This window comes from Canis lupus, chromosome 10 (assembly GCF_048164855.1).
Source record: "Canis lupus baileyi chromosome 10, mCanLup2.hap1, whole genome shotgun sequence".
NCBI lineage: Eukaryota > Metazoa > Chordata > Mammalia > Carnivora > Canidae > Canis > Canis lupus.
Genome location: NC_132847.1, coordinates 52557438 through 52583141, shown reverse-complemented (window position 1 = coordinate 52583141; position 25704 = coordinate 52557438). Strand labels below are relative to the sequence as shown.

Sequence of the window (25704 nt, the reverse complement as noted above, 5' to 3'; positions counted from 1 at the left end):
AAACCTAACTATACATAAAATTAAAGATCACACACAGAATATTATTTCAAGTTGACTTTCAGAACTTGGTATTCTAACTGCATAATTGTATAGTATGTTCCAAATATTAAGAACTATAAAAATTTTAATTTTTTTGTTAGCAATAGTATCAGTATTACTATTTTAAAACCATTTTATTCTATGTCCAATATGGTAAATAATTATGTTTATATTGTAAGGAACCAAGACTTTACGTAAGAGAGAAAAAAGACAAGTATGATATTAAAGAAATAAAAACCCCATAGTTCTTAAAACTAAACTATAAAAATCACTATGAACTTGTGATTCTCGGGCAGCCCGAGTGGCTCAGCAATTTAGCATCACCTTCAGCCCAGGGCATGAGCCTGGAGACCCGGGATCGAGTCCCACGTCAGGCTCCTTGCATGGAGCCTGCTTCTCCCTCTGCCTGTGTCTCTGCCTGTGTGTGTGTCATGAATAAGTAAATAAAATCTTAAAAAATAAAATATTTTTTAAAAAAAATTTTTAATATAAAAATGTTTGTTGGGGGATCCCTGGGTGGCTCAGTGGTTTAGCACCTGCCTTCGACCCAGGGCACGATCCTGGAGTCTCGGGATCGAGTCCTGCATCGGGCTTCCTGTGTGGGGCCTGCTTCTCCCTCTGCCTGTGTCTCTGCCCCTCTCTCCCTGTCTCTCATGAATAAATAAATAAATAAAATCTTTAAAAAAAAAAAAAAAAAGGTTTGTTGAAGCAAAGACAGTATTGATGAGCATCCCTGGCACCCACATTCTGAGCTCTTGATATTAGTTCTGCATTCATTCTTGGAGAATGGATCCCTGTGTGGCTCAGCGGTTTAGCACCTGCCTTCGGCCCAGGGCATGACCCTGGAGTCCCAGGACTGAGTCCCCCATCAGGCTCCCTACATGGAGCCTGCTTCTCCCTCTGCCTGCGTCTCTGCCTCTGTGTGTGTGTGTGTCTCTCTCTCATGAATAAATAAATCTTAAAAAAAAAAATTATTGGAGAAATGGTCATTTTCAGATGTACAGGAAGAATTTATAAGATTAACCCGGGCCATTTGTTGTATATGAAAGAAATCTTTCAAAGATTTAAAGCTCATAGAACACTTGGTTGGATCAATTTGGAAGAGCATGTGACTCCTAATCTTGGGGTTGTGAGTTCAAAGCCCATGTTAAGTGCAGAGATGACTTAAATAAAACTTAAAAATATATATTTTTAGTTCCTGCCAAATACCTACCAACTTGATCAAAAATGAAACTTGTAGATCAAAAAGAATGACTATAGATAGAGCATGTGACTCTTGATCTCAAGGTTGCAAGTTCAAGCCCCGGGTATACAGATTACTTAAAAATCTTTCTTTTTTAAAGATTACTTAAAATCTTAAAAAATGACTATAAGGTTTCAAACACATGGTATAAATTCACAAGTTTATGATAATACTCAAAGAAAAGATCCTTAGAAAACCAACAGCTGGGGCACCTGGGTGGCCCAGACAGTTGGTCATCTGCCTTTGGCTCAGGTCATGATCTCAGGGTCCTGTGATCCAGGCCCATGTCAGGTTCCCTGCTCAGTGAGGAGTTTGCTTCTCCCTCTGCCCCTGCCCCACAACTCATGCTCATCTCTCTCTAATAAACAAAATCTTTAAAGGAAACCAACAGTCAAAAAAGGGAGGGGGGGGGAATCCCTGGGTGGCGCAGCGGTTTAGCGCCTGCCTTTGGCCCAGGGCGTGATCCTGGAGACCCGGGATCGAATCCCACGTCGGGCTTCCGGTGCATGGAGCCTGCTTCTCCCTCTGCCTGTGTCTCTGCCTCTCTCTCTCTCACTGTGTGCCTATCATAAATAAAATAAAATAAAATAAAAAATTAGAAAGAAGGGAGGGGGGGCACCTAAGTGGCTCAGTCAGTTAAGTGTCCAACTCATAATCTCAACGCAGGTCTTTATCTCAGAGTCATGAGTTCAAGCCCCACGCTGGGCTCCACACTAGGTGTGGATACTTTAAAAACGAACAAACAAACCTGTTACCAGAAGAGATGACTGTTATACTAACTCTACTCTGAAATTGGTTAATTAAAAGAATGAAGCATTCATTCTCCTTTCCTTTTTTATTGTTTTTTATTTTAATTCCAGTATAGTTAACATAGTGTTTATAGCAGCTTCAGGTATACCATATAGTGATTCAACAATTCTATACTCAGTGGTCCTCATAGTTAAGCGTATTCATCCACTCTTTTCAATAGGAACTACACTTCAGCATAAGCCTGCTGCTGACAGAAAGCTCTTTAGACGAGAATAGTACCTCAAAAACATAAATATAACAGAAATAGCATGATGATACAATTTGACAACTTACTAATTAAGTTAGTAATTTGACAACTTACTAACTAATTAACTGATTCAAGTATCATCAGTGGATACTAAACTATTAGGACAAGATGCCTGGGTGGCTCAGTGGTTGAGCATCTGCCTTTGGCTCCGGGCATGATCCCACAGTTCCAGGATCGAGTCCCATATCAAGCTCCCTGCATGCAGCATGCTTCTCCCTCTGCCTTCGTCTCTACCTCTCTCTCTCTCTGTGTGTCTCTCATGAATAAATAAATAAAATTTTTTAAAAAAATAAACAATTAGGTCAAGATTAACGGGGAATATTATAAAAGAAGGATCAGGCTGACACCGTCTAAACACAACTAGAATCACTAAAAGTGGGGCAACCATTCATTATATATCTCCCAGTGTGATACAAAAGGAAGTACAGAACACCATTTGTGTGGTAACTGTTCCCCCCACCATCAAAAAATAAAAATAAAAAACATGAATTAAATCAAACTTCTAACCATTAGTTTACAGAAGAGAGAAGTAAAAATAAATAAATAAAACCCACAAGAATGCACAGATACTGAACACAGCATACCTACATGAGAAATGCCCTGGTTTCTTCAATGAATCAATCACACGAAAAAGGGGTAATTATCATGTAATTAAATGTCTTAGACATGAAAGCCAAATAAGTGATAAATATGGGGCAGCCCCGGTGGCGCAGCGGTTTAGCGCCGCCTGCAGCCCGGGGCATGATCCTGGAGACCCTGGATCGAGTCCCACATCGGGCTCCCTGCATGGAGCCTGCTTCTCCCTCTGCCTGTGTCTCTGCCTCTCTCTCCCTCTGTGTCTCTCTCATGAGTGGATAAATAAAACCTTTAAAAAAAAGAAAGTGATAAATATGGACCTTATTTGTTTTTTTAAAGATTTTATTTATTCATGAGAGATACGGAGAGAGAGAGACAGGCAGAGACACAGGCAGAAGGAAAAGCAGGCTCCATGCAGGGAGCCCAATGTGGGACTCTATCCCAGGACTCCAGGATCACGCCCCAGGCCGAAGGCAGGTGCTAAACCCCTGAGCCACCCGGGGATCCCTATGGACCTTATTTGAACTGTGAATGGAGCAAATCGCTTTTAAAATGACACTTTTAAGATTTGAGAGAGACAGAGCATGTGTGAAAGCATGAGTGGGAGGGACAAGAGAGACAGAGAATTTTAAGCAGACTGCACTGAACACAGAGCCTAACTTGGAGCTCAATCCGATGACCCTTAGATAACCTGAGCCAAAACCAAAAGTCAGACACTTAATCAACTGTGCTACCCAATGCCCCTAAAGTGACACTTTTAAGACAAGAGAAATTTTAATATGGATAGCATTAGATTATAAAGAATTACTAATAACTTTTCGATGTGATAATAGCATGGTGGGTGGCTATGTTTTAAAAGCAAAAAAAACCTTATCAGAGGTTCATAATGTATTCACAGGAAAGTTTGAGATTTGCTTTATTTTTTTTAAGACTTTATTTATTCATTCATGTGAGACATGGGGGAGGGGGGTAGGCAGAGACATAGGCCGAGGGAGAAGCAGGCTCCCCGCAAGGAGCCCACTGTGGGACTCAATCCGGATCCCAGGATCACAACCTGAGCCAAAGGCAGACCCTCCACCACTGAGCCACCCAGGGGTCCCAAGATTAGCTTTAGAATACTTCAGGCCTTGGGGTGCCTGGATGGTTCAGTCAGTAGAACATGCAACTATTGATCTCAGGATCCTGAGTTTGAGCCCCACTTTGAGGGTAGAGGTTACTTAAAACAGTTAAAAAAAACTTGGGGTGCCTGGGTGGCTCGGTTAGTTGGCTGGATCCAGGCATCCAACTGGATTTCAACTCAGGTCATCATCTCGGGGTCGTGGGATCAACCCCACATCAGGCTCTGCACTCAGGAGTCTGCTTGGGATTCTCTCTCCCCCTTCTCCCACTGCCCCCCGCCCCGAACTCTTTCTCTCTAAAGTAAATAAATCTTAAATAATTTTTTTTAAGTATGCCTAGCAGAGAAGGGTTTCCTAAATGACAGAAAAAGCATAAACCATAAAAAAACGAAAATTTCAATTCATTAAAATTATGAACTTTTCAAGGTGCCTGGATGACTCAGTCAGTTAAGCATGTGCCTTCGGCTCAGGTCATAGACCCAGGGTCCTGGGATTGAGGCCTTTGTCAGGCTTCCTGCTCAGTGAGCAGTCTGCTTCTCCCTCTTCCTTTGCCCCTTCCCTTGCTCCTGCATGCGTGCGCGCTTTCTCTCTCTCAAATAAATAAATAAAATCTTTAAAAAATTGATGAACTTTTCTCACCAAAAGACTATGAAGAGATGAAGTCACAAATCGAGAGCAGATATTTGTAGCCTATTAGTTAACAAATTAGTATACAAAATTATACATAAAAATGTCTTAAAAGTCAATCAAAAAAGGAGAAACTCAAAATAGGCAAAGAACCTGAATATACACTTCACCAAAGAAGCACAAATAACCAATGAACATACGAAAAGATGCTCAACTTAAGGAAATGCTAATAAAACAAAATAGATACCATTTCAAGCCCACTAGATTTAGAAAAAAAAATTAAAAGTCTGACAATATCAAGTGTTGTGGAGGAAGTGAGGAAACCAAAACACATACTGCTGGCTCTTGACTCAGTAACCACAAGATGCACAATTACCATAAGCCAATTCAGTGACTCAACCACTAGAAGTGTTTGGTAAGCAATTAAGCAACTGATAATGACCAATTCAGAATTATGAGACACATGCAGACTACTGCCAAATACAAATTTGGGTCCTTAAAGAACTGAATCCGACCTGACTCAGCAATACAAATAAGAAAACTTTTAGTCTCTTATCCAGTTTATCCAGTTTATTTTGTTAAGTACAAAATATTCAGGTATTCATTTCCTCCTAGAATACTAATGACATCTTGACTACAATTTTAATGAACTATTTATCATTCCAGTTACACTATTACAAAGAGAACATGTAGTTTAAAAAGGCATTATTTTTAAAATAGTGGTTATACCTTAAATTCATTTGCTAGGAATTGGAATGACCCTGTGACTACCTAAGAGGGACAAAAGTGCAACAGTTATAGTTTGATCACTGAAGTTTAACAAATTCAAGTCCAAATTTAGACTCTACCGTTTTAGATCTGTAACCTTAAATTACTCAACTTCACTGATCCTCAATTTCCTCAACAGGTAAAAAGCATGTGTATCACAACCTGCCTACCTAATCACATTGCAAAGATGAAGAGATTATGTAAAGTGCTTAACAATGCCCCACCTCATTAGCATAAGTCCAGTTTTAGCACCTTTCCCTTTGAAAATCTTGCTACTCTCACCTAAAATTATTTTTTATTTGTTTTAATATTTGATTTATTTATTCATGAGAGACACAGAGAAAGAGAGGCAGAGACATAGGCAGATGGAGAAGCAGGCTCCATGCAGGGAACTTGATGTGAGACTCGATCCTGGGACTCCCGGATCACGCCCTGAGCCAAAAGCACATGCCCAACCGCTGAGTCACCCAGGCGTCCCTCACCTCAAATTTTTATTTTTTTTTTCACCTCAAATTTTTAAAGCATAAAATTACAACTCTCAATTCATAGGAAAATATTACTCTTAATTCAAGTTATTTCCAATATTACAAAATTGTCCAGTACAGTTTAGAAGAAGAATACCCTACTTCTTCCTCTACCAGAAAGGCTTTCCTAAATTAAATTCTGGAAAAGACGACAGATTTTCACTTAATCTTTATGATATAGAAGCAGGGTTGCCCAAGCTATGCCAAAATCTAAACTCAGTTGATTTCTAAAATTCAAGGTTTTTTTGATTCTAAGAAAAATCTTTTTTTTTTTTTTTTAAGGGGGAGACTTAAGCTGGAGCCCCATGCAAGGCTCAATCACACCACCCTGAGATTATGTCCTGAGTCAAAATGGAGTCAGCTGCTTAACCAACTGAGCCACCCAAGTACCCAGAAAAAGCTATTTAATATTTAAGGTACCACATACTAACTTTTGCATTTCTTGAAAAAGCCTGTCTAAAGAAAATCACCTGATTAATAATGAGTTTATGGTACTGGGGGGTTTTTTTGGGGGGGAGGTTGGTTTGCTTGTAGAAAAAAAAGTTTACACCCAAAATAATCTCCATGTTGGGACACCTGGGTGGCTCAGCGGTTGAGCATCTGCCTTTGGCTCAAGGTGTGATCCTGGAGTCCCAGGATAGAGCCCCACATCAGGCTCCCTGAATGCAGCCTGCTTCTTCCTCTGCCTTGTGTGTCTGTCTCTCTCTTTCTGTGTGTCTCTCATGAATAAATAGTCTTAAAAAAAAAAAAAGAAATCATCTCCATGTTAAAAACTTCAAAACAGGGGCACCTGGGTGGCTAGTCAGTTAAGCATCTGCCTTCAGCTCAGGTTGTGATCCCAGGGTCCTGGAATGGAGCCCTGCATCGAGTTCCCTGCTAAGCGGGGAGTCCGCTTCTGCTTCTCCCTCTCCCTCTACTGCTCTCCCCTATGGAGTCCCAGGATCAAGTCCCACATCAGCCTTCCTGCTTGGAGCCTGTTTCTCCCTCTCCCTCTGCCTATGTCTCTGCCCCTCTCTCTCTCTCTCTCATGAATAAAATCTTTAAAAGGAAGGAAGGAAAGAAAGAAGGGAGGACGGACACACAAGATAAAGTGACATTGCCCAGTCTAAGAAATGTGAACAGCTATTGATAAGAACTGTCTACAGACTTAATTAATATTATCACATCAGGATACTGTTACAGTCGTCTTGGAAATCAAAATAAAAAATAAAATTTTTCAGGGGCATCTAGCTGGCTGAGTCAGGAGAGCATGATCTTGGGGTTGTGAGTTCGAGCCCCATATTGCTTGTAGAGATTATTTTTAAGAAATAAAAAAATATTTCAATAAAAGTAACTTTAAAAATATTTCAGATACACATAAAATATGTCATGATGAAGCATTGAGTCAAAGAAAAATTGAGGAAATTCTTATACCCACACAGTTTAATTTTCCTCCATTGTCTTCATTTCTAAAGTAACACTTTTCCTTCCAATGAGGGATAGCAAGTTAGTAAGTTAGAGAAACATTAATTTTCCCCTTTCCATAATTAGAATGACTCTTAATGGAACAGACAGCAGTCAATAAATGTTGAACAAACAGGTAACAGAGAGACGCCTGGGGGCCTCAGTGGTTGAGGGCGTGATCCTGGAGTCCCAGGATCGAGTCCCACATCTGGGCTCCCTGAATGGAGCCTGCTTCTCTCTCTGCCTGTCTCTGCCCCTCTCTCTCTCTCTGTGTCTCTCATAAATAAATAAAATCTAAAAAAAAAAAAAAAAAAAAAAAAACAAAACAGGTAACAAAGACTGAATAAGACAGATTAAAAATAAAAATTTAATTTATAAAACTCCACTTAATAGGTTAATGCAGAAAATGTAGTTCTTTTAGGCTCTGAATATTTCATATTCTTTGTTATAAAATAATACATAAACTTTCAGTCTAACAAGTTTAGGACATTAACTATAAAGAACTAGATAGCTAGGGCACCTGGGTGGCTCAGTGGGTGAGCATCTGCCTTCAGCCCACGTGGTGACCCCGGAATTCTGGAATCAAGTCTTGCATCGGGCTCCATGCATGGAGCCTGCTTCTTCCTCTGCCTGTGTCTCTGCCCCCCCACCCCCCACCCCCGCTCTGTCTCTCATGAATAAATAAAATATTACAAAAAAAACCACCTAACAATCACTAAATACTAAACGCCCTGTCTTCCCCCATCTAATGTGACAAAATTCCAAAGAGAAACATCCTATCTATTCAATTTCCCAAATGCTAATAACTAAAACTTAGGAAAGAGAAAACAATAATAAGTAGGGTTAGAACACAAAATATTTAATAGTTAACAAAATTACGAAATCTGGTTTTCTAACACTCTATGGTGTTTATTTTATCTTTTTAAAAAGATTTTATTTATTTATTCATGAGAGATACAGACTGAGAAAGAGACATAGGCAGAGGGAGAAGCAGGCTCCATGCAGGGAGCCCGATGTAGGACTCGATCCTGGGATCCAGGATCACACCCTGAGCCAAAGGCAGACGCTCAACCACTGAGCCACCCAGGCATCCCACTCTCTGGTGTTTAAAAACACAAATTTTTATTCCAGCTTGATATAAAATGTATTTTCATTTTCAAGAGGCTAGTCTGGAAACAAGTATGTGTGGAGACAACCAAAGGTCAGAGATCCCTGACAGAAATCACATAAATGAAAAGTAACTTGAGGTTCCACAATAAAGATTTGGGACTGTTTCTGAGGCCCAGGTGGGCTGCATGGCTAAGTCCCCACCCAAGAAATAAACAAAAGAGGCAAGATAAACACACTGGAGAAGGTCAGACAACGTCAAAGACACCCCAAAGACCCCCTCACCCTGGCTCCGGTGTCCTCCCATTCTCCCTAATCTCAACGCCTCACGGAGAAGTAAATCTGCATCTCACTTCCCCAACTCACCCTCAACTCCCGATCACTTGCCTTCTTTACTAAAACCTGGGTCCATTTCCCCGAAATCCTCTAATTCCCACCGAGCTCTCACTCCAGCCAGATACACATCTACCGCGCCTGTCTTTCAGTAAGGTATTAGTCCCCTTAATCCGAACTCATTTTTCCCGCATCCCATCTGCCTTCCGCCCCTTCAACTCTGGTCCCCTCACTCCGACCTTTCTCCCAGAATCCTCCCCAAGTCACGGATCTCTGGCCCCTTCTGCCTCCCACCCCCTCAACTATAGCTCCTTTCTTCCCGCTCGGCCTCCAACCTCCTCCCAGGGAATCCTCTCCCATCCGTCTCCCGGTACCGGTCCCCTCCCCCAACTCCGCCCCTCTCCCACTTCTCCCAGCGGGAGGCCCCCTCACCTGAACACCGCTGCCGCTAATGTCCCAGAACCCGAAAGGTGCTGGCGTCGGACGGCCTCCCAGGCTCGGTCCCCGCTGAGCTCCTGACGGCCCCTAGGGAGAGCGAACGCCACCACCTCCAACTCTGCCCGCCTCGGGCCAGGCCGTCACCGTAGCCACCGCCAGTGCCACAGCCGCCATGTTGAAGTCCTACTTCCCTCCTCCTTCCCCTCACCGCTCCGCCCCCTAGGGCGTCTGACGTCATGGCGTCGCGCTCCACCCTCCTTGGGCCAATGGGAGGAGCCGACGGTGACGTAGCTAATCTCTCTCGTACTGCCCAACTCTAGTTGCCTGGACCGCTGCAGTTGGAGCGGATGGACTTTGCTGACCTAAAGAAAGGGAAAGGGGCGGGGGAGGCTACTGAGAGGGTAAGGCGTAGAGGCTGGAGAAGCAGCCCAGGCGAGAACCTGAGAGGCTAGAATCTCCAAAGGACGCACAAAGACTTCATAATGAGACCTATTTGGGAATCAGAATGTCTGGCTTTTGGTCCCCGATCAGTGATCTGGTACAAGTCCTATTCTTTCTGGGTCTCATTTTCCCCATTTACAAAGATTGGTTAGAAGGTGACCTCTAAGTCTCCCTCCAATTGTGACATCCAGCGCTTTAAACTAGGTAATCCAATCCCAAACATTTACTGCCTTCTGCATTTTTTTGTCTCTTGGAGTCAGGTGCATAGAAGATTCATAACTGCATGAGATGAATCTTTGTTCCCAAAAGTTCCTACTTGGTGAGAGAAATTGAAGCATTAACAGTTAACTCCAGGAAAAATCAGAGTGATAATGGCCTAACAGGTGCATTAATTACTATGGAAAAATTGGCTTTTGGCTAAGGGATTAGGAAAGATTTACATCTCTACACTTTCTAGGTACATAATGATAGTGTACACTGAGGGAGCCTGGGTGACAGAATCGGTTAGGCGTCTGCCTTAGGCTTAGGTCATGATCCGAGAGTCCTGCAAGGAATCTGCTTCTCCCTGGGGGCCCCCCACTTGCGCTTGAGCTCTTTGTCTCTGTCAAATGAGTAAATAAAATCTTTTAAAAATAACAAAAAGAATGTGTACACTCTCATGCCTAATTCTTCAGCCCTGTTTTCTCTTCAGAAATCCAGAGAATAGGGGGATCCCTGGGTGGCGCAGCGGTTTAGCGCCTGCCTTTGGCCCAGGGCGCGATCCTGGAGACGCGGGATCGAATCCCACGTCGGGCTCCCGGTGCATGGAGCCTGCTTCTCCCTCTGCCTTTGTCTCTGCCTCTCTCTCTCTCTCTCTGTGTGACTATCATAAATAAATAAAAATAAAAAAATTAAAAAAAAAAAAAAAAGAAATCCAGGGAATAGGGCAGCCCCGGTGGCTTAGCGGTTTAGCGCCAACTTCGCCCGGAGTGTGAGTGTGGTCCTGGAGACCCAGCATCGAGACCCGCATCAGGCAACCTGCATGGAGCCTGCTTCTCCCTCTGCCTCTCTCTCTCTCTCTCATGAATAAATAGATGGAATCTTAAAGAAAAAAAAAAAAAGAAGAAGAAGAAAGAGATCCAGAGAATATTTGTACTTTGAAGGGTACTATGAAAGAAGATGGGTGTTCCAGTAGGGGGAAGATAACGTAAGCAGAAAATAGCAAATCATCTATTCTGGACTATTTGCATACTTAATTCAATAAATAATGGGCAGCCACTGGTTTGTGGAAGAGCAATGAGCTGAATAAAACTCTTCACTAAGAGAATTAAAATGGTAGCGGTGAATAAAATGAACTGGAGACTACATGGCAGACTTCTGCAGTAACAGATTCATGCCTGAACTAATGCAGAGACAGCAGGAACACCTGGGTGGCTCAGTGGTTGAGCGTCTACCTTCAGCTCAGGGCGTGATCCCAGGACCTGGGATCAAGTCCCACATCGGATTCCTTGCAAGAAGCTTGCTTCTCCCTCTGTCTCTGCCTCTCTCTCTCTCTCTCTCTCTCTCTCTCTGTCTTTCATGAATAAAATAAAATCTTTAAAAAAAAAAAAAGCAGAAACAGCAGATGGAGACTAGGGGATAAACTAAACCAAGATTTAGGGGATTGACTCAACAACACTCCCATGTGAAGACCTGCTACATGAGAGAATAAATCATAAAGAAGAAAAACCAAGTTCTGGGGCAGGGGGTGGGTGTTTTTAACAGAAACAAGAAAGAAGTAAGGTTTACTGAAGTGTCACAGGAGGTAATAATGAGTTCAGCTGTCCAAATTAAGATGATGCCAAATTTTCGGGAGAGATGTTCAGGTGAGAATGTGAGTTTAGAAATCAGAAAGAGGGACACCTGGGTGGCTCAGAGGTTGAGCATCGTGCCTTTGGCTCAGGGTGTGATCTCAGGACCGGGATTGAGTCCCACATCAGGCTCTCTGCATGGAGCCTGCTTCTCCCACTGCCTGTGTCTCTGCCTCTCTGTCTCTTGTGAAAAAATAAATAAAATCTTAAAAAAAAAAAAAAAGAAATCAGAAAGAGGTAAGGAGTACACATGTGTGATATACTGATACTCCTTGAGCAATTAAAATTTTCATTGATCATTCAACAAGCATTTACTCAGTGCTGGTAGTATAACAAGCAGTGTCCTATGCACTGGGAATATGGCAGCATATAGAAGAGACTCCCCACCTCAAAAATAAAAAAAAAAATCCTGTTCTCACAGAGTTTATATTCTAGAGGAAAATGACTAATAGTAATGGTGAGAAGTGTTAAGAAGAAAAAAATCAAGGAAAGGAGATAGAATGCATCCATGATTGAAATTTATAAAGGATGGCCAGGGAAAGGTGACATCTGAGTAAAGACCTGAAGGAAGTGAAATATTTGCAGATATCTAGGAAAAGAAAATGCCAATCCAAGGGAACACAGTACAAAGGCCCTGAGATGGAAGTTCACCTTCTATGGTCTAGGAACAGTGAATGGAATGGAGTGAGCAAAGAGAATGGTGGGAGATGAAGCCAGAGAAAAAACAAGGGACTGAATCACATAGGGTCCTATAAATCTTTTTAAGGATTTTAGCTTTTATTCTAAGATAGCTGAAAGCCATTGGAGAGTTGTAAGCAGAGAAGGAAAATGACCTAACTTTTTAGCAGGATCATTTTAGCCACTACACTGAGCATAAGCTTAAGAAGGACAAGGTTTGGGGGATCCCTGGGTGGCTCAGTGGTTTAGCACCTGCCTTCGGCCCAGGGCATGATCCTGGAGTCCCGGGATCGAGTCCCACGTCGGGCTCCCTGCATGGAGCCTGCTTCTCCCACTGCCTGTGTCTCTGCCTCTTTCTCTCTGTGTCTCTCATGAATAAATAAATAAATAAATAAATAAATAAATAAATAAATAAATAAATAAATAAATAAATAATATTTTTATTTTTATTTTTTATTTTTATTTTTTTTAATAATATTTTTAAAAAAGAAGAAGAAGGACAAGGTTTGGGGTGCTTGGGTGACTCAGCAGTTGAGCATCTCCCTTGGACTCTGGGTGTGATCTAGGAGTTCTGGGATCCAGTCCCACATCGGGCTCCCTACAGAGAGCCTGCTTCTCCCTCTTGCCTATATCTCTTCCTTCTCTCTGTGTCTCTCATGAATAAATAAAATCTTAAAAAAAAAAAAAAAAAGAAGAAGAAGAAGGTAGACCATTTAGAGATTATTGCAGTAATCCAAGCAGGAAATGATAGTCCTAGGTAGTACTGTAGAATTGTAGTAGCACTGACGGTGATTAGAAATGGCTAGGAAAAAAAAAAAAAAAAGAAATGGCTAGGATTCGGCAGCCTTGGTGGCTCAGTGGTTTAGCGCTGACTTCAGCCCAGGGTGTGATCCTGGAGACCCAGGATTGAGTCCCACGTCAGGCTCCCTGCATGGAGCCTGCTTCTCCCTCTGCCATTCTCTGTGTGCGTGTGTGTGTGTGTGTGTGTCTCATGAATAAATAAATAAAATCTTTAAAAAAAAGAAATGGCTAGGATTCTGAGTACATTTTGAAGGTAGAGCCGTAAAAATTTGTTCACAGATTAGATGCACAGTGTGAAGAAATGAAAGGACTCATGGATGACTTTAAGATTCTTTTTTTAAGGGACGCCTGGGTGGCTCAGCGGTTGAGACTCTGCCTTTGGCTCAGGGCATGATCCTGCGGTCCTGGGATCAAGTCCCACATTGGGCTCCCCACAGGGACCCTGCTTCTTCCTCTCCCTGTGTCTCTGCCCGTCTCTCTCTCTGTCTCTCATGAATAAATAAATAATAAATCTTAAAAAAAAGATTATTTTTTTAAGATTTTACATATTTATTTATGAGAGACACAAAAAGAGAGGCAGAGACACAGGCAGAGGGAGAAGCAGGCTCCATGCAGGGAGCCCGACATGGGACCCGATCCCGGGACTCCAGGATCATGCCCTGGGCCGAAGGCAGGTGCTAAACCACTGAGCCACCCAGGCATCCCTGACCTTAAGTTTTTTTACCTCAGTCAAATTCTTGCAAGTCTGTCTAGAAGAATGGAAAATAGGATTAAAATTAACCCTCTGGAACACTGACAAATAGGGCATGGGAAGAGGAAGCAGAGAAAGAATGGAAAAATGGTGACTAGAGAAGTAGAAAAGGAGGGGCACCGGGTGGTTCAATGGTTGAGCAGCTGCCTTCAGCTCAGGTCATGATCCCAGGGTCCTGGGATTGAGCTCCCCACATCAGGCTCCCTGCAGGGAGCCTACTTCTCCCTCTGCCTGTGTCTCTGCCTCTCTCTCTGTCTCTCATAAATAAATAAGTAAATAAATAAATAATCTTTTTAAAAAAATAAAAGGGAGAAGTAGAAAAGGAATCAGAAGACTATGGTGCCATGGCGGATTAGGAAGGGAAAACCTTTGGAGGGCTGGGCCTGTGCCTTTAAGAGTAGACCTCCCTGAAACCAGAGGCTAGCCTCCTTCATCAGATAAGGACTTGTGAGATTTCCCCACCAGCCTCGGTTTTTCCTCTTCCTTCCTACTTTAGGTGGGAATCAGGTTTCTGACCATCCACTTCTGGTCCAGCCTGATGTCTCCTATTCCCCCATGGACACAACCCTTTCTTAAGAAATGGAAATGAGGTAAGAAACAAAAACTTCACCTTTCTAAGGGTGACTCATACTTGACAGTTTCCAGGTGTGAATCCCAATGGCAATTCTCTTTGGGTCCGGAAGAAGCTGAACAGGATACCCGTCCTCTACTACCCCTGCCCAAAGTCTTTCCTTCCCAGTGTATCTAGACAGTGCCAGCACCAGCTAGCCTAGAAGTGGCACTCCAAGCCGAAGGCACCAGCTTGCACTCCTCCCATTTCTCCTCTTCTTTCTCCCCTCCTTCATACACTAGGCTTTTGGTATGGATCTAAAAGCAGAGATGGGAAAAATAACAAGCTCTCAATCTTTAGCTATCCAGCATTTACTAAGTCCTACCATATGCCAACCATCATGAGTCTACAAGGATACTCTTGAGGAAGTCAAGTGAGGGAAGCAGACAGGTGTGCAGATAATGGTGGTACCTGGCAGAAAATTATCTCAGTTTCTAGGTGGTACATTCCATGCCTCAGGAGTAGAGAGGGGAGAAAGTTTGGATAGACTTGAGAAATCAAGGAAGACTGTATGGATTTTTTTTTTTTTTTTTTTTAGATTTTTCAATTTTTTTTTTTTTTTTTTTTTTTGAGAAAGAAAGCACACACAGCTAGTGAGAGAAAACATGAGTAGGGGAGAGAGGCAGAGGGAGAAGGAGAGGCAGACTCCTCACTGAGCAGGGCGCCCAACGCGGGGCTCAATCCCAGGACCCCAAGATCATGACCTTGGCTGAAGGCAAATGCTTCACCGACTGAGCCACCCAGGCACCCAGAAGACTGCATGGAAAATTGAAGCATTTAAGTTAGGTTAAAAAAAAAAAAAAAAGGTAGAATGGGGGCAGCTCAGGTGGCTCAGTGGTTTAGTGCCGCCTTAATCCCAGGGCCTGATCCTGGAGACCTGGGTTTGAGTCCCATGTTGGGCTCCCTGCATGCATGGAGCCTGCTTCTCCCTCTGCCTGTGTCTCTGCCTCCCTCTCTCTCTGTATTTCTCATGAATAAATAAAATCTTAAAAAAAAAACAAAAAACAGGTAGAATGAAGAGTGCCCATAGCAGTAAGATGGGGAGCCTGCTTTTCTCTCTCTCTCTCTGAAATAAATAAATCTTAAAAAAAAAAAAAAAAAGTGCAAATAGCTAGTGAACATATAAAAAATATGGTCAACATGACCAATAATTTTTAAAAATGAAAAAAGGCCTCATTTTTCACCTAGCAAATTGGCAAAAGCTAGAAGGATTAATTACGTCCAATGCCATTGTGGATGGAGAAATAAGCATACTTATATACTGTTGATGGCAGTACAAATTGGTGAAATCTTTTGGTAGAGCAGTTTGGCAGTAACTGTCACAATACATTGTGGAGTAAAAAGCAAGTTACAGAATAATGCATATTGTATCCACTTTTGTAGAAAAGAAACAACTAGATAGATGGATATAAATGCAGACATAGATATAAATGTAGATTTCTTTTTTTTTTTTTTTATTTAATTTAATAAATGTAGATTTCAAGGGGTGCCTGGCTGGCTCAGTCGGCAGAACATGGTGGAGCATGAGACTATGGATCTCAGGATCATGAGTTGAAGCCGCACATGTGGCATAGAGTTTACTTAGAAGAGAAATTTTTTTTAAATAAATAACTGTAGATTTAGATATTTAAACATAGATAACAGACTGAAAAAGTACACAACAAACTCTTATTATGGCTCTAGAGGGAACAAGATGTGCCTGGAAGAGGGTAGGCAGGACTTGGAACCAAGGAAGGAAGGAAAGTGGAAACCAGGGAGATCACAGCCACTGCTAGAAGATGCTCTCACAGCCATAAGAGAGAGGAAGAATTACCCTGACTTCTTCCTTCCTCCCCCTCCAGTTGCCTGCCAGTGCCTCCCACTGATGGAATCTAACTAGTATTCAGTTGGCAAAAGAAGCTCAGAAATGTAGTTTTCAGAGCAGAGATATAATGACCAACCTCAAAAAGCTACTGGGTAGTTGACAGAATCAAAGAGAGAGGGGTGCCTGGGTGGCTCAGTTGGTCAAGCGTCTGCCTTCGGCTTGGGTCGTGGTCTCCCAGGTTCTGGGATCTAGCCCCACATCGGGCTCCCTGCTTGGTGGGGAGTCTGCTTCCCCTTCTTCTCCCAGCTTGGGCTCTCTGTTGCTATCTCTGTCTCTCTCTCTCTCTCTCTCAAATACATAAAATCTTAAAAAAAAAATCAAAGAGAGAGATAGAGAACCAGATATGAAAAACAGTAGAAAACCTAGTAAAAAAGAGAAAGAACCATGTGAGGTAAGGGTCATCCCGTAGAAGAGTAAAAGAAATGGGCGCCTGGGTAGCTCAGTCAGCTAAGTTTCCAACTCTGGTTTCAGCTCAGGTCATGAGTTTAGGATCCTGGGATTGAGCCCTGCTTTGGGCTCTGTGGATACAATACCAGGGTATAAAACTCAGCAACCTGAGTGCAACCAGATTTTAGCCTTCTCTGGACCCCTCAATCAGGCACTTTTGTGAGCACAAAGTACATATCTATACATTGCTGTCCTGGTTGAGGAGGCAGAGACTGGAACCAACGGAAGGAGAGTAGAGGCAGCCTGTGAGGATACAGATCTATGCAAGAGGAAGTTCTGTAAGCTCAGCCTCCTAGCCCAGAACTTCATTAGAAATCTCAATGATTTCATTTGCTTCTGGTGCTGCTGTGACTGTGAGGAATTTGCAAAGAGAACCCTCCGGAAATTTGGAAAGACTCCTTTGGAAGGAAAAATTAGCAGATGGTGTTTACAGCTTTGCTTTGGTTCTCCCATCAGAGTGAATGCCAGATGTTTACTTCTGGTTTCCAAGATAGTGTGTGAGATCGAAAAGGTTCCTTTGCCCAAAGATAATAAAATACCGGAATAAGTTAAGGTTGAGTATGTGGGCAAGTAAATCCTGTGCCAGCTCAGCAAAATTTGATTTGCTGCTATGGTATTACCATTCTAGTCTTTTCTTTAAGTCATGTAACAGCATCAGTGTCCCATAATAGGGGGTTGGCAAGATAAATCCACATGAGGCAATACTATGCAGCATTAAAAAGGATGTTATACAGTCTTTTTTTTTTTAAGATTTTATTTTTTATTCATGAGAGAGAGGCAGAGACATAGGCAGAGGGAGAAGTAGGCTTCCCACAAGGAGCCCAATGAGGGACTTGATCCTGGATCCCAGGATCAGGCCCTGAGCCAAAGGCAGATGCTCAACCACTGAGCCACCCAGGTATCCCAAAAAGGATGTTATAAAAGATGAAATTATAGACACAGTAAGATCAGTGGTTGCCAAAGGTTAGGGAAGGGGGATAAATAGGTGAAGTATACATCATTTTTAGGGTCCTAAAAGTATTCTACATGATACTTGTAATGGTGAATGCATGACATTATGCATTTGTCAAAATCCGTAGAACTGCAAAAAACAAAGGGTGAAACTTAATATAATCTATGAACCTTAATAATAATGCATCAATACTTGCTTCGGCTTGGGTCATGTTACAATTGTAACAAATGTACCACACTAATGCAAGGATTTAGTAATAGGGGAACCTGTGGTGGGATTGGGGTTTATGGGAATTCTCTATATTATTTGCTCAATTTTTTCTATAAATATAAAACTGTTCTAAAAAATACAGTCTAAAAAAAGGATGTTATAGAAGTATGTAAATATGAAAAGATGCTTATAAAACATTGCTAAGTTTAAAAAGAGCTACTGGGCAGCCCGGGTGGTTCAGCGCTTTAGCGCTGCCTTCAGCCCAGGACCTGGTCCTGGACACCCGGGATCGAGTCCTACGTTGGGCTCCCTGTATGAAGCCTGCTTCTCCCTCTGCCTGTGTCTCTGCCTCTTTCTCTCTCTCTTTCTCTCTCATGAATAAATAAAAATAAAATCTTTTTAAAAAATAAATAAATAAATAAAATAATAAAATAAAAAGAGCTACTAACCATATATTTAATATGCTCATTTTTGTAAAACTACACACATACACACAATATAATTTTGAATTTGAAATTCTGAAAGGACATATGCCAAAATATTTACAGTGGTTAATTCTTGGTGGAAGGATTATGGGTAATTTGTAATTTCTCCTTTTTGTTTGCTTATTTTTTAAATATTTTATTTATTTATTCATGAGAGACACAGAGAGAGAGAAAGAAAGGCAGAGACACAGGCAGAGGGAGAAGTAGGCTCCATGCAGGGAGACTGATGTGGGACTCCATCCCGGGACTCCAGGATCACGCCCTGGGCTAAAGGCAGGCACTAAACCGCTGAGCCATCCAGGGACCCCCGTTTGCTTATTTTAAAATGCTCCAGGGCTGCCTGGCTGTCTCAGTTGGTAAAGCATGAGACTCTTGATCTTGGAATTGTAACTGCAAGCCCCATATTGAGTGTAGAGATTACTTAAAATATAGTCTTTTCAAAAAAATGCTTTAACACATTTTTACTACACAAAACAAAGAATATTGTCCCATTGTAAATGGTTCAAACAATAGGAAGTGTATTTTAGTACTGCTGTGGTGCGCTCCCCAGATCTCCACACTTCAAAACTGAAGCATTCACTCTCCCAGCTAAGGAGAGTGTTAATGGCTGACAGTTTGCAGTTAAGCACCCCATACAACCTTCCCAAGAAGAGCTGCTTCACTTAAAATCACGCCCTCCCCAAAAGCATAAAATACCTAGGAATAAACCTAACCAAAGAGGTAAAGGATCTATATACCCTAAAAACTACAGAACACTTCTGAAAGAAATCAAGGAAGACACAAAGAGATGGAAAAGCATTCCATGCTCATGGATTGGAAGAATAAATATTGTGAAAATGTCTGTGCTACCCAGGGCAATTTACACATTTAATGCAATCCCTATCAAAATACCATGGACTTTCTTCAGAGAGTTGGAACAAATCATCTTAAGATTTGTGTGGGGGGATCCCTGGGTGGCGCAGTGGTTTAGCGCCTGCCTTTGGCCTAGGGCGCAATCTTGGAGACCCGGGATCGAATCCCACGTCGGGCTCCCAGTGCATGGAGCCTGCTTCTCCCTCTGCCTGTGTCTCTGCCTCTCTCTCTCTCACTGTGTGCCTATCATAAATAAAAAATAAAAAAAAAAAAAAGATTTGTGTGGGAACAGAAAAGACTGCGAATAGCCAGGGGAATATTAAAAAAGAAAAACAGAGCTGGGAGCATCACAATGCCAAATTTCAGGTTGTACTACAAAGCTGTGGTCATCAAGACAGTGTGGTATTGGCACAAACAGAGACACATAGATCAATGGAAGAGAATAGAGAATCCAGAAGTGGACCCTCAACTTTATGGTCAACTAATATTCGACAAAGCAGGAAAGACTATCCACTGGAAAAAAGACAGTCTCTTCAATAAATGGTGCTGGGAAAATTGGACATCCACATGCTGAAGAATGAAACTAGACCATTCTCTTACACCATACACAAAGATAAACTCAAAATGGATGAAAGATCTAAATGTGAAACAAGAATCCATCAAAATCCTAGAGGAGGGATCCCTGGGTGGCGCAGCGGTTTGGCGCCTGCCTTTGGCCCAGGGCGCGATCCTGGAGACCCGGGATCGAATCCCACGTCGGGCTCCCGGTGCATGGAGCCCGCTTCTCCCTCTGCCTGTGTCTCTGCCTCTCTCTCTCTCTCTCTCTCTCTCTCTCTGTGACTATCATGAATAAATAAATAAAATCTTTAAAAAAAAAAAATCCTAGAGGAGAACATAGGCAACACCCTTTTTGATCTTGGCCACAGCAACTTCTTGCAAGATAATCCAGGAAAGCAAGGGAAACAAAAGCAAAAATGAATTATTGGGACTTCATCAAGATAAAAAGCTTCTGCACAGCAAAAGAAAGAGTCAACACAACTAAAAGACAACCTACAGAATCGGAGAAGATATTTGCAAATGACTTATCAGATAAAGGACTGGTATCCAAGATCTGTAAAGAACTTATTAAACTCAACAGCAAAGAAACAAACAATCCAATCATGAAATGGGCAGAAGACATGAAGAGAAATTTCACCAAAGAAGACATACACATGGCCAAAAAGCACATGAGAAAATGCTCCGCATCACTGGCCATCAGGGAAATACAAATCAAAACCACGATGAGATACCACCTCACACCAGTGAGAATGGTGAAAATTAACAAGCAGGAAACAACAAATGTTGGAGAGGATGTGGAGAAAGGGGAACCCTCTTGCACTGTTGGTGGGAATATGAACTGGTGCAGCCACTCTGGAAAACTGTGGAGGTTCCTCAAAGAGTTAAAAATAGATCTGCCCTACGACCCAGCAATTGCACTGCTGGGGATTTACCCCAAAGATACAGATGCAGTGAAAAGCCAAGACACCTGCACCCTGATGTTTATAGCAGCAATGTCCATGATACCTCAACTGTGGAAGGAGCCTCAGTGTCCATCGAAAGATGAATGGATAAAGAAGATGTGGTATATGTATACGATGGAATATTACTCAGCCATTAGAAATGACAAATACCCACCATTTGCTTCGACGTGGATGGAACTGGGGGGCATTATGCTGAGTGAAATAAGTCAATCAGAGAAGCACAAACATTATATGGTCTCATTCATTTGGTGAATATAAAAATTAGTGAAAGGGAATAAAGAGGAAATGAGAGAAAATGAGGGAAAATATCAGTGAGGGTGACAAAACATGAGAGACACTTAACTCTGGGAAATGAACAAGGGATAGTGGAAAGGGAGGTGGGTGGAAAGGGAGGTTGGGGTGACTGGGCACCTGGTGGGATGAGCACTGGGTGTCATGCTATATGTTGGCAAATTGAACTCCAATAAAAAAAATAAATAATAAAAAAAGATTTTAAAAATGCCTTTGTAGGTGATATATAAAAAAATAAAATAACAAAAACTAATATTATAGATACCTATAAAGAATTTGAGTAAGAAGAATCATTTTCTAAATGTGAAAGTGTAAAACAGCAATAGTTATATGTTACATGATATGTAATGTAAATATATCATTGCATCTAAACAAATATCATGAGTACAAAAAAATTAATCAATTAATTAATTTAATCATGCCCTCAAAAAAATAAAAATAAAAATCATGCGCTCTTCCCCAAGGCAATTATATTAAAAAACTGATAGTTTCAGGGTAAAAAGACCTGTTTATCCTGGCCCCAAATAGGACCATCCTAGTTCCAATACTCTGCCTGGAATAGATGGAGGCTTTCTTGTTTTGGGGTTGGGTTTTTTTTTTTTTTTTTTGGTTTTTTTTTTTTTTTTTGGTTTTTTTGAAGTTTGTTTAAGTGATCTGTACACCCAACTTGGGCTCAAACCCACAAACCCAAGATCAAGAGTCACATTTCCTTTTGACTGAGCCAGCCAGGCTCCTGGACTGAGACTTTTTTGAGAATGAATTGCAGCAACTTCTGTCCAAATCCTGCTTCATTCACTCTCCCACAAGTGATCCTAAGCGCCTGTCCAATAAACTTTCTGGATTCAAATCACTGTCTGATTTCTGGGGAACCTGATTAACAGTAACTGTTGCCAGGAGTGATATAAGAAAGCAAATCCTAAAATGAGATTTGAGAGGTACCTGGCTGCTCAGTTGGTTAAGCAGCTGCCTTCAGCTCAGATCACGATCTCAGGGTCCTGGGATAGAGCCCTGCATTGGCGGGAAGGGGGGACAGGGGTGGGGAGGACGTCCCTGATTAGTGGGGAGGCTGTTTTTCCCTCTGACCCTCTGCGTGTGCACACGCTCTCTCAATCTCTCTCTAATAAATAAATAAAATATTTTTAAAAATAAATGAGATTTGAGAGTGGGATCACTCACCAGCCTGTAGACAATGAGGAGACCATCACTAGTGGTGGGTGGAGCATTGTTAGCGCCTGCATGTGATAGTAATGCAATTGTTCAGATTTTTACCAGTGATAATTTGGGATGTTTTGCCTGAGGAATGGAATGCACGGGGGTAGGAGAAAACGATGTGTCAGGCATTTGAGAAATAATAGGATGTTTGTTGTTGAGAGAGTAATAGATACTTTGGAAAAAGGGTGAGTGTAAAAGTCAAAGGGCCTTCTTGGCAATGTATAGAGTCTATCATCTCCTGCCCCCAGAGGGTAGAAAAACCTAAGGATCAAGATCAGGCTCAGGGCTTAATTATGAGATTTTGAAGAGCTCCAGAGAAGTTAAATTCTCAGTCATAGTAAATTGGCTACACCTAAGTTAGAATTTTGATTGACAAGGGGTGGAAATGGGAGGCATGAGATGGGAATATCTGGGTCTATTTACCTGAAAATTTAGAATTCCCAGTTTCCTGGAGCCTTTATAACCTTGAGATCTTTATGAGTTGCCCACTCCTTCTTGTTACAAGTTAGTTTGGGGGGTGCCTGGATGGCTCAGTCAGTTAAGCGTCTGACTCTTGATTTTGGCTCAGGTCACTGTCTCAGGGTTATGAGATTGAGCCCCGTATCTGGCTCCATGTTAGAAGTGGAACCTGCTTAAGATTCTCTTTCTCCCTTTCCCTCTATCCCTCTACCAACTCTACATATTGTCTTTCCCTCTCTTAAAAAAAAAAAAAAAAAAAGTTTTCCCCCTGGCTTGAAGATGATGCAGAAATCTCTGCTCTATAAAAAATGGTCCTCCCCATCTGGATTATCCCAACATCTTAACCTGGCCATTAGACCAATAACTAGGATTAAGTAACAAATGACCAGGGCATGATAAGGGAAGAAGGGAGTATTTTTTTTTAATTTTTATTTATTTATGATAGTCACAGAGAGAGAGAGGCAGAGACACAGGCAGAGGAAGAAGCAGGCTCCATGCACCGGGAGCCCGATGTGGGATTCGATCCCGGGTCTCCAGGATCGCGCCCTGGGCCAAAGGCAGGCGCCAAACCGCTGCGCCACCCAGGGATCCCGGAAGGGAGTATTTTTAACAGAGCTGTAGAATATAACCAATATATACTGACAGAGGCCAGGGGAATATAAAAAGGACTATATTCTGAGAATTCTGATACTTGATCTAAGCAGGGCAAAGCTGAACCTAAAGTTGGATGAAAAAGAGGTTATCAATATGGGAACATTCTCCTGGGACATGGGATTCAACACCCTCACAAGAACCCTGAGAAACAGTTGTAACATGTTGCCTGGATGGCTCTTAAGAGCTTAGAGAATGCTACAGCTTCATAACAAATTAAGTAGAAATGTCAGAACTGCTGTGGGAGATGGTGAAAGCAGGGGTCAAAAGGCTTAGAGAAGGATGGAACACCTGGGTGGCTCAGCGGTTGAGTGCTTGCCTTAGGCCCAGAGCGTGATCTTGGGGTTCTGGGATCAAGTTCCTCATCGGGCTCCCTGCATGGAGCCTGCTTCTCCCTCTGCCTATTTCTCTGCCTCTCTCTCTCTCTCTGTGTTTCATGAATAAACAAAATCTTGGGCAGCCCTGGTGGCTTAGTGGTTTAGCGCCGCCTTCTGCCCAGAGTGTGACCCTGGAGACCCTGGATCGAGTCCCACATCAGGCTCCCTGCATGGAGCCTGCTTCTCCCTCTGCTTGATATTCTCTCTCTCTCTCTCTCTAATAAATAAATAAAAAATATTTAAAGAAAATAAAATCTTTTAAAAAAAGGACACCTGGGTGGCTCAGCAGTTGAGCATCTGCCTTTGGCTCAGGGTGTAATCCTGGTCCTGGGATCAAATCCCACATTGGGCTCCCTGTGAGGAACCTGCTTTTCTCTCAGCCTGTGTCTGTGCCTCTCTCTGTGTATCTCTCATGAATAAATAAATACAATCTTTTTTAAAAATCTTAAAAAAATAAAAAGGCTCAGAGAAGGAGGTTGCAGTGGATATAGCGTGTAAAACCAGAAAACTCACCAAATGACTCTGTTCCATGGGAGTGCTCTGAAGAATATTCTGAGGAAAGATCCACTCGTATCACTGAGGAGCCCAGTAACGTCTGCCCCTGCACTTTCAGAACAGCATTCCTTGATAGCAATTGAGAATGACAGGATCCTTAAATACTAGAGGCCAGATGGAACCCCTAACCATCAGAAGCAACACAAATGCAATTATTGTAATGAACTATGAGATTGGAATGGCAACCTGAAGGGTCTCTGACTTGCAGAGAGCTATGGAGATAGCTGATGGAATACAATGTTCCTAAGGACAAGATGACCAATGTAGCAATTAAGATAAATCAAGGGTGGAAGATCAAGAGGTTGAGTCATGATTCATTGCCTAGTTTCTGGACTAGAACCAGTTTCCAGACATGGAACCCAGTGACTAATGGAGAGGGCAGGTCTCCAGGAGGAAGGGCTCTCCAACACCATGACAAGTAGAGATGGCAATAACACCTTCACTCCTTCCTCAAAGGGGTCTACTACCATTTACCTGGGCAGCCAGCACAGGGAAAAGGGAAATACTAGCCAAGGAATTCAAGGACTTTTGGATGCAAGGAATTCAAAAGTCTGAGATGAAATTGATAATAAGGGATCAAAAACATCATCAGGTTCCCCCAGTTAGAGTAGGGACATATGGAGATCACATAATAAATGGAGTCCTGTTCCAGGTTCAATTTGCAATAGATCCACTGTGTACACAGACATATCCAATGGTAATTTCCCCAATTCTCAAATGTGTAAATTATTATTTTTTTTAAAGATTTTATTCATCTATTTATGAGAAACACAGAGAGAGAGGAAAAGATATAGGCAGAGGGAGAAGCAGGCTTCCTGTGGGGAACTCAATGCGGGACTCTATTCCGGAAATCTGGGATCACGTCCTGAGCAGAGGCCCAACTGCTGAGCCACCCAGGCATCCCTCAAATGTGTAAATTAAATTGACATATCTGGTAGTTAATAGAACTACCACACTGGTCCCATGATCCGTAAAGTAAGAGCTGTCATAATAGAGGCGGCCAAGTAGAAAATTTTGAAACTTCCCCTTACCCCAGCCAAGATAGCAATAGAAAGCATCACATCTTATAAGGAATGACAAATTAGTGACATTCTTAAAGATTTAAAGGATGCAGATGTAGGGATCCTTATTATAGCTTTGATTCCACACAATCCTAGACAGACTCTAGAGGATAACAGTGGACTAGGCAAATTCACAAAAGTAGTAGCCCTGATTGGAACCAGTATATCAGGCTTAGTATATTTACTAAAGCAGATTAACATTGCCTCAAATATGTGGTATGTGATTCACTGATTTGGTGAATGAATTCTTTTCCATCCCTATGAGAAAGAGGCTCAGAAACAGTTAACTGTCATGTGGAATAGACAATAGCATACATTTATAGTCTTGCCCCAGAGCTATGTTAACTTTCATGCCCACTATCATAATACATTCTGAAAAGACTTG

General features: G+C 42.1%; 1 protein-coding gene across 4 annotated transcripts in view; it reads right to left on the bottom strand.

Moving 5' to 3' along the window:
* Positions 1-25704, bottom strand: part of UBAP1 (ubiquitin associated protein 1) — an 84967-nt gene that overhangs the window by 46422 nt on the left and 12841 nt on the right. Inside the window, exon 1 of one of the 4 annotated variants that reach the window (XM_072841696.1) lies at positions 9268-9503. The exons of 2 other annotated variants lie outside the window; for them this stretch is intronic. The gene's annotated coding sequence lies outside the window, so the exon portion shown is untranslated. Of the gene's footprint in view, positions 1-9267; positions 9504-25704 lie in introns of those variants that run through there. One more of the 4 variants, XM_072841698.1, reaches the window with a different exon arrangement.